At 48.2% G+C, this 9535-nt stretch overlaps 1 non-coding gene across 1 annotated transcript; it reads left to right on the top strand.

The window, feature by feature from the left end:
• The first annotated feature begins 8897 nt into the window (after nucleotides 1-8897).
• Nucleotides 8898-9052, top strand: LOC131292133 (5.8S ribosomal RNA). The gene has a single exon (XR_009189827.1). It is a non-coding gene; the product is annotated as a 5.8S ribosomal RNA (ribosomal RNA).
• The last annotated feature ends 483 nt before the right edge of the window (nucleotides 9053-9535 follow it).

The following is a 9535-nucleotide window of genomic DNA, read 5'->3' as shown; positions in this document are numbered from 1 at the left end:
GAGAATCGGTACTATAGAGCCCTCGTGGTTCTACACAAAGACTTTATGTTCGGGGTTCACACCCCAAATCGAACGTGGAATTTACTTTCTGATGGTCATGCGGTCGTCCAAAGGGGTCTAGTATCCTGGGATGACAAGCATCACGGGCAAAGCTCGTATCAAAACAGTCGAAGAGGCCCGCGAAAGCTTGCTTTCCATGGCTATGCGATGCACAAATTGAGTTTACTCACCGTAGTATAAAACGAACGAACCGAACCTATCCGAGTAGGGATAATGGGCGCAGTAACATACTTCTGTGACCCAGCGAGAGTTGAACGAGGTGACATGAACTGTCAGTGGCTTATATCAGATGGGATACATACATGAGATTGCTTTCAAATCTACACTCGAAAACCTAACCAAGTAAAAGCGAACGTGGGGAGGATTCGAAACCGGTAACGAAATCTTAAGCTGGAAAGAGTCATCACTATGGATACATATTATGCGAAACCAATCAAGTGCTCAGTACTGATCCAAAACCGAAGAGCACTAGTGAACACCTTAATCTCACCCTAGTTCACATCCAAGTGATCGACCACGTGTGTGAAGCAAAGACCAATCGAATTCCTGAATGAACCGAACACTATGAACAAATGGCCAAAAACGTTATAACTATCCAAACATACTACTATCTAGCGAAAGTCATCACGATGGAACCATACCATGATCTTTAACCTATAGCGCTCACCATATTCCTACCCAGAGTGCAAGTGAACAGATTGCCCACCCGTACCCAGTTCACAACCACGTGATCGACTAACATACCGAGGTTACCACAAGTCAAAGTTATACGTTTACAAGCGCAAGACCAATCGAAAACCCCGAAAGCAATCTCGACCCAAAATGTATTATCCGTGAGTGTAGTCGAGTCTCGTACTCGTCATCTGTAATCGTCGGATAGAATATCCAGTACACGGTTGTCTTTCCAAATGAAATCTACATACAGAACTCGCTCTTGGCAAATGGGTGGCAATGGCGCAATCAGGAGCGAGTTCCCGTCCGGGTGCCAAGTGATTGGCAAATGTCTGGGGGAAAGCAACCATATGTTGATTTGTCTGTTAGTGTACTGGGTGTTTGAGGTATGTAGTATCCACGCTTGGTTGGGTGTGTCAGAGGACCATGGATGCGTTCACAACCCCAATTGGGGTACATCGGGAATGATTTTGTGGAACCGATGTGCCCGGCACACACTAAGTTTTGTTGCAAGTTAATAGTGTGCCATGTCCGGGGGGGTTGTGATTAAACTCTGGTGAATTGCGTACTGTGGTGATTGGGGTATGAAAGCCCCGCAGTTGCAATGATCGGACGCGCCTAGCGTGTCCTTTAGTTGATGGTAGGGAAATGAAGGCCCTTGTCAGCTCACCTAAGTATTCATGGAAGTTTGGCATAAGGTCGCTGTGGTAGGGGTATGAAGGCCCCGTCAGCGCATGCACAATCGGGCGCACGTGCGCTTAGCGGAGTCGAATGCCGCTCAAGTGCCTGTCCGGTGCATCGGGTGTGTGTGATACGAGGGCAATGAGGTTCGCACGGGGGCTCGCCTCCCGTGTGCTACCGGACTTGACAACATATAGAACGTGGTGTTTGCTCCTCCGGGTGCAATGGGACAATGAACATTCGAACGCAAAGTCGGAATTCTGGTTGATCCTACCAGTAATATACGCTCGTCTCAAAGGTTAAGCCATGCATGTCTAAGTACAAACAGATTTAATGTGAAACCGCATAAGGCTCAGTATAACAGCTATAATTTACGAGATCATCAACCTAGTTACTTGGATAACTGTGGAAAATCTAGAGCTAATACATGCAACATGCCAGGACCCTCGCGGGAACTGGTGCACTTATTAGTCAAACCAATCGCGGGTTCTCCGTGTCATTGAGTTGAAGTCTGGATAATGATGCTGATCGTATGGTCTCGCACCGACGACAGATCTCGCAAATATCTGCCCTATCAACTATGGATGGTAGTATAGAGGACTACCATGGTTGCAACGGGTAACGGGGAATCAGGGTTCGATTCCGGAGAGGGAGCCTGAGAAATGGCTACCACATCCAAGGAAGGCAGCAGGCGCGTAAATTACCCAATCCCGGGACGGGGAGGTAGTGACGAGAAATAACAATATGAAACTCTTTAATGATGTTTCATAATTGGAATGAGTAGAGCATAAATCCTTCTACGAGGATCAAGTGGAGGGCAAGTCTGGTGCCAGCAGCCGCGGTAATTCCAGCTCCACTAGCGTATATTAAAATTGTTGCGGTTAAAACGTTCGAAGTTGATACTTGTCCAACACAGTCCGGCTCCGCCGACCCGGTCAACCCGTGGTCGGTGGGCCAAGTCGGAATCTGGTTGCGACTCAATGGTGTGGTAGGGCACCAAGTCTGTGTCATGGTGTGCCCTTCAACGGGTGCAAGTGTAACATAGAGCTCGACCGCTCACGTTTACCTTGAACAAATTAGAGTGCTTAAAGCAGGGTGCCCAAACGCCCTAGAATAATCTTGCATGGAATAATGGAATACGACCTTGGTCTAATCTTTCATTGGTTTGTACTCAGACCGGAGGTAATGATTAACAGAAGTAGTTGGGGACACTAGTATTACGGCGCGAGAGGTGAAATTCGTAGACCGTCGTAAGACTAACTAAAGCGAAGGCATTTGTCAAGGATGCTTTCTTTAATCAAGAACGAAAGTTAGAGGATCGAAGGCGATTAGATACCGCCCTAGTTCTAACCGTAAACGATGCCAACTAGCAATTGGGAGACGCTACAACCAGGTGCTCTCAGTAGCTTCCGGGAAACCAAAGTCAGGTTCCGGGGGAAGTATGGTTGCAAAGTTGAAACTTAAAGGAATTGACGGAAGGGCACCACAATGAAATGGAGCTTGCGGTTCAATTTGACTCAACACGGGAAAACTTACCAGGTCCGAACTTATGGAGGTGAGACAGATTAATAGCTCTTTCTCAAATTTAAGGGTAGTGGTGCATGGCCGTTCTTAGTTCGTGGATTGATTTGTCTGGTTAATTCCGATAACGAACGTGACTCACATATGCTAACTAGAACGCAGTCAGCGTTAATGCGTCGATGCCGATTGGAACGGGTTAGGACCTTTCGGTGGAGTATGACCTGACACCTTCGCTGTTCGTGTGCGCAAGTGCACTTACGGTACGCTGCTTAGCAGGACAATTTGTGTTTAGCAAAATGAGATCGAGCGATAACAGGTCCGTGATGCCCTTAGATGTTCTGGGCTACACGCGTGCTACAATGTGGGTAGCAGCGTGTCTCCTATTCCGAGAGGAACGGGAAATCACTCAAATACTCACTTAGTAGGGATTATGGATTGCAATGGTCCATATGAACTCGGAACTTCTAGTAAGTGCTGGTCATCAGCCAGCGTTGAATACGTCCCTGCCCTTTGTACACACCGCCCGTCGCTACTACCGATGGATTATTTAGTGAGGTCTTTGGAGATGATCGTTCGCTGGATCCTCGTGAACCGCGTCTGCTTTATCGAAGTTGACCGAACTTGATGATTTAGAGGAAGTAAAAGTCGTAACAAGGTTTCCGTAGGTGAACCTGCGGAAGGATCATTAGTGGCCAAGTGATCCTTCCAGAAGTCCGAACCTGCGGGTTGAGACTTCGGCACAAGTTGCCATATGATAATTGACGAAACACTATAGAAGTCCGAACCTGCGGGTTGAGACTTCGGCACAAGTTGCCATATGAACATTGACGAAACACTATGAAGTCCGAACCTGCGGGTTGAGACTTAGGCACAAGTTGCCATATGAACATTGACGAAACACTATGAAGTCCGAACCTGCGGGTTGAGACTTAGGCACAAGTTGCCTTATATATAACTTCGAACAAATACACAAGTCCGAACCTGCGGGTTGAGACCTAGGCACAAGTTGCCTTATACATGACTTCGAACAAATACACAAGTCCGAACCTGCGGGTTGAGACTTAGGCACAAGTTGCCATATGAAAGTTGACGAAACACTAACAAGTCCGAACCTGCGGGTTGAGACTTAGGCACAAGTTGCCTTATACATACATTGGCCAAATAAACAGAAGTCCGAACCTGCGGGTTGAGACTTAGGCACAAGTTGCCATATTATATTCGATCAAACACTAAGTAGTCCGAACCTGCGGGTTGAGACTCAAGACCGTAACAAGATGTCACTATACAAGTCCGAACCTAAGGGTTGAGACTTAATGCGATCTAGATACCAAGTTGACATCCAATACCTGTTGAGCAAAACCAAAGATTCCCTGTTCTCGAATGATTACACTATATAACAGGGAATCATGAAGAAATCAAGCAAGCGTGAAACAAAGTCATCACTTGGGCATGCTCGATAGCCAACCACATGACCTTAACCTAAGAGAGCATGCAAACCACATGTTACCTATAAACGATTAACCCGCCCTAGTTCAATCGTTCACCAAGTGATGACTTCAGTATGGCTAAGAGAAAAACTTTTAAATGGGAAAAACTCTAAGTCCGAACCTCCGGGTTGAGACTTCCGCGTCGGAGGTGGGCGCACCTCCTATCCGAAAGATGATGAATCAGGGGTGTTCGGTCAGCAATGGTCGGATGCCCCGTCGTAGTCCAACTATGACAATCAAAGTCAAGACCTCCGGGTTGAGACTTTCCGCGAGTACAAGCATAAAGGAACACGGACCAAGCCGTACCGAGAGAATCGGTACTAGAGCCCTCGTGGTTCTACATTGAGAGAGCCCTCGTGGTTCTCATTAGGGGCTTTATGCAAGTCGTACTCAATACTGTGGTGTGAAGTATAAAGTATAGTCTTCGCCTGGTCCACGCTGCTTCGGCGGTCCTGGGTAAGATAGTTCATTCTAGCTTGCCCTATAGTGGAATGAGGACACTTAATGCTTCGTCTTTTAGCGGCGGCTAGACTCCTCCTCACGGGGAACGAGTTGACGCACACAGCGGCGGCTTACGCACTATGGCAATCATGGATGCCTGAAGATTCCGTGAAGTTCTCCCCTGGTCCACGCTGCCTCGGCAGTCCTGGGTAAAATGGAATATTTCCAGCTTGCCCTATAGTGGAAGAGGACTATCCAACAATACAAAGTCAAGACCTCCGGGTTGAGACTTTCCGCGTCGGTGGTGTCGCGCACCGCCTATCCGAAAGATGGTGTAACAGGGGTGTTCGATCAGCAATGGTCGGATGCCCCGTCATAGTCCAACTATGACAACCAAAGTCAAGACCTCCGGGTTGAGACTTTCCGCGTCCGGAGGTACGCGTACCGCCTACCCGAAAGATGGTGTGCTTCTGGGGTATTCGATGAGTCGGATACCCCGTCGTAGTCCAACTATGACAATCAAAGTCAAGACCTCCGGGTTGAGACTTCCGCGTCCGGAGGTACGCGTACCGCCTACCCGAAAGATGGTGTGCTTCTGGGGTATTCGATGAGTCGGATACCCCGTCGTAGTCCAACTATGACAATACAAAGTCAAGACCTCCGGGTTGAGACTTCCGCGTCGGAGGTGCGCGCACCGCCTACCCGAAAGATGATGAATCAGGGGTGTTCGATCAGCAATGGTCGGATGCCCCGTCGTAGTCCAACTATGACAATCAAAGTCAAGACCTCCGGGTTGAGACTTCCGCGTCCGGAGGTACGCGTACCGCCTACCCGAAAGATGGTGAATCAGGGGTGTTCGATCAGCAATGGTCGGATGCCCCGTCGTAGTCCAACTATGACAATCAAAGTCAAGACCTCCGGGTTGAGACTTCCGCGTCCGGAGGTACGCGTACCGCCTACCCGAAAGATGGTGAAACAGGGGTGTTCGATCAGCAATGGTCGGATGCCCCGTCGTAGTCCAACTATGACAATCAAAGTCAAGACCTCCGGGTTGAGACTTTCTGCGAGTACATGCATAAAGGAACACGGACCAAGCCGTACCGAGAGAATCGGTACTAGAGCCCTCGTGGTTCTACATTGAGAGAGCCCTCGTGGTTCTCATTAGGGGCTTTATGCAAGTCGTACTCAATACTGTGGTGTGAAGTATAAAGTATAGAGTCCTCCACTGGTCCACGCTGCTCCGGCGGTCCTGGGTAAGATAGTTCATTCTAGCTTGCCCTATGTGGAAGAGGACTCAATACCCTACCTGTTGAGCTTGAAACAAAGTCATCACTTGGGCATGCTCATATTGCCATACAATATTCCATTATCTACTAATGAGCATGCAGCTATATGATTATAACCTGTAAACGATTACCCCGCCGTAGTTCAGCGCTTCAACCAAGTGATGACTTCAGTATGGCTAGTGTGTGAAGTATAAAGTATAGTCCTCCCCTGGTCCACACTGCTTCGGCGGTCCTGGGTAAGATAGTTAGTTCTAGCTTGCCCTATGTGGAAGAGGACACCATACTTAATACTGTGGTGTAATGAACAAAGTATAGTCCTCCACTGGTCCACGCTGCTTTGCAGTCCTGGGTAAGATAGTTAGTTCTAGCTTGCCCTATGTGGAAGAGGGCATACAAGACAAAGTATAGTTCTCCCCTGGGCCACGCTGCTCCGGCGGTCCTGGGTAAGATAGTTAATTCTAGCTTGCCCTATGTGGAAGAGGACTCAATACCCTACCTGTTGAGCTTGAAACAAAGTCATCACTTGGGCATGCTCTATAGCCAATCACATGACATTAACCTAAGAGAGCATGCAGCGTATTATCCCAATGCAAAGTAAACGATAGACTCGCCCTAGTTCAGTGCTTCAACCAAGTGATGACTTCAATTTGGCTAGTGTGTGAAGTATAAAGTATAGTCCTCCCCTGGTCCACACTGCTTCGGCGGTCCTGGGTAAGATAGTTAATTCTAGCTTGCCCTATGTGGAAGAGGACACCATACTTAATACTGTGGTGTAATGAACAAAGTATAGTCCTCCACTGGTCCACGCTGCTCCGGCGGTCCTGGGTAAGATAGTTCATTCTAGCTTGCCCTATGTGGAAGAGGGCATACAAGACAAAGTATAGTTCTCCCCTGGTCCACGCTGCTTCGGCGGTCCTGGGTAAGATAGTTAATTCTAGCTTGCCCTATGTGGAAGAGAGCATACATGAACCAAGAACGAAGGTTATGATCGAGGAATGATTCGACAACTAACCGATGGTATGAAATGTGAAGAATTCAAGCAAGCACACAATCAAGTCATCACTTGGGCATGCTCGATAGCCAACCCTATGACATTAACCTAGTAGAGCATGCGAAAACCAATATATATGTAAACGATGCCCCTCCCTAGTTCAGCGCTTCAACCAAGTGATGACTTCAGAATGGCTAAATCAAATCGGTTCAAAACATACCATCGGTACCCTATTGAAACACACAAGTCGATATCAAACCTCATGATTGTGTAGTCCTCCACTGGTCCACACTGCTCCGGCGGTCCTGGGTAAGATAGTTCATTCTAGCTTGCCCTATGTGGAAGAGGGCACATTACTCAATACTGTGGTGTTATGAACAAAGTATAGTCCTCCACTGGTCCACGCTGCTTCGGCGGTCCTGGGTAAGATAGTTAGTTCTAGCTTGCCCTATGTGGAAGAGGGCATACAAGACAAAGTATAGTTCTCCCCTGGTCCACGCTGCTTCGGCGGTCCTGGGTAAGATAGTTAATTCTAGCTTGCCCTATGTGGAAGAGAGCATACATGAACCAAGAACGAAGGTTATGATCGAGGAATGATTCGACAACTAACCGATGGTATGAAATGTGAAGAATTCAAGCAAGCACACAATCAAGTCATCACTTGGGCATGCTCGATAGCCAACCTCATGACATTAACCTAGTAGAGCATGCGAAAACCAATATATATGTAAACGATGCCTCCCTAGTTCAGCGCTTCAACCAAGTGATGACTTCAGAATGGCTAAATCAAATCGGTTCAAACCATACCATCGGTATCCTATTGAAACACACAAGTCGATATCAAACCTCATGATTGTGTAGTCCTCCACTGGTCCACGCCGCTTCGGCCGTCCTGGGTAAAATGGAACATTCCAGCTTGCCCTATGTGGAAGAGGGCACATTACTCAATACTGTGGTGTGAAGTATAAAGTTCAGTTCTCCCCTGGTCCACGCTGCTTCGGCGGTCCTGGGTAAGATAGTTCATTCTAGCTTGCCCTATGTGGAAGAGGACACTTCATACTTCGTCTCTAAGCGGCGGCTTGACTCCTCCCTACGGGGAACGGGTTTACGCGCACAGCGGCGGCTTACGCACTATGGCAGTCATGGATGCCTTACGTTTCTATGAAAAGTGTGTTCCTCCCCTGGTCCACGCTGCTTCGGCAGTCCTGGGTAAGATAGTTAGTTCTAGCTTGCCCTATGTGGAAGAGGACACGTAGACTTACTGTGGTGTGAAGTATAAAGTTCAGTTCTCCCCTGGTCCACGCCGCTTCGGCCGTCCTGGGTAAAATGGATTCATCCAGCTTGCCCTATGTGGAATGAGGACACTTTATGCTTCGTCTCTAAGCGGCGGCTTGCTCCTCCCTACGGGGAACGGGTATACGCGCACAGCGGCGGCTTACGTTATGGCAGTCATGGATGCCTTACGTTTCCATGAAAAGTGTGTTCCTCCCCTGGTCCACGCTGCTTCGGCAGTCCTGGGTAAGATAGTTAGTTCTAGCTTGCCCTATGTGGAAGAGGACACGTAGACTTACTGTGGTGTGAAGTATAAGGTTCAGTTCTCCCCTGGTCCACGCCGCTTCGGCCGTCCTGGGTAAAATGGATTCATCCAGCTTGCCCTATGTGGAATGAGGACACTTTATGCTTCGTCTCTAAGCGGCGGCTTGCTCCTCCCTACGGGGAACGGGTATACGCGCACAGCGGCGGCTTACGCAAGTTAGTCACCCTCGGCAGTGGATCACTCGGCTCATGGATCGATGAAGACCGCAGCTAACTGCGCGTCATAATGTGAACTGCAGGACACATGAACATTGATAAGTTGAACGCATATTGCACGTCGTGGGAACCTACCATGATGTACAGATGACTGAGCGCTTATATTTGAGAAATGTATCGCATACATTTAACTACGCCGTGACACCCGTCACGAGACGTGCACCATGATGTTAACTAGGGTCGCGACGACCCGCTAGCATTAAAGAACCCGTGGTTTACAATATACTGGCATTGGAATTCGAAGTATTTAGAGCGTCCGTGTTCCCGCGTGAGGCGGAAGTACGAGGAGAAGGCGTGCTTGTGGTGTCTGTGGTGGTGTTTACTGATGTCTAGCTTCAGCTTATTTATTTATTTAAATAGAAGCGAAGATGTCAAAGTAGCGTCGAAGCAGCAGCGGTAGCACAAATGATTCAAGTATGGAAGTTGACCAAAGGAACACAAACAAACTAGCGTATGGGCAATGGAAGGTATCAGTGAGTTAAACCACACGCGGGCTAACAGCCCGTTAACCGAGTCCAACGGTACATATTGGACATTGAAACAAAGTAGTCGCAAGCCAGATGTGACGATAACAACCGCAAGGT

The sequence above is a fragment of the Anopheles ziemanni genome, assembly GCF_943734765.1.
Source record: "Anopheles ziemanni chromosome X unlocalized genomic scaffold, idAnoZiCoDA_A2_x.2 X_unloc_34, whole genome shotgun sequence".
Taxonomy (NCBI): Eukaryota; Metazoa; Arthropoda; class Insecta; order Diptera; family Culicidae; genus Anopheles; species Anopheles ziemanni.
The sequence above is the reverse complement of the archived record's forward strand: the minus strand, read 5'-3'. Positions and strand labels throughout refer to the sequence as shown.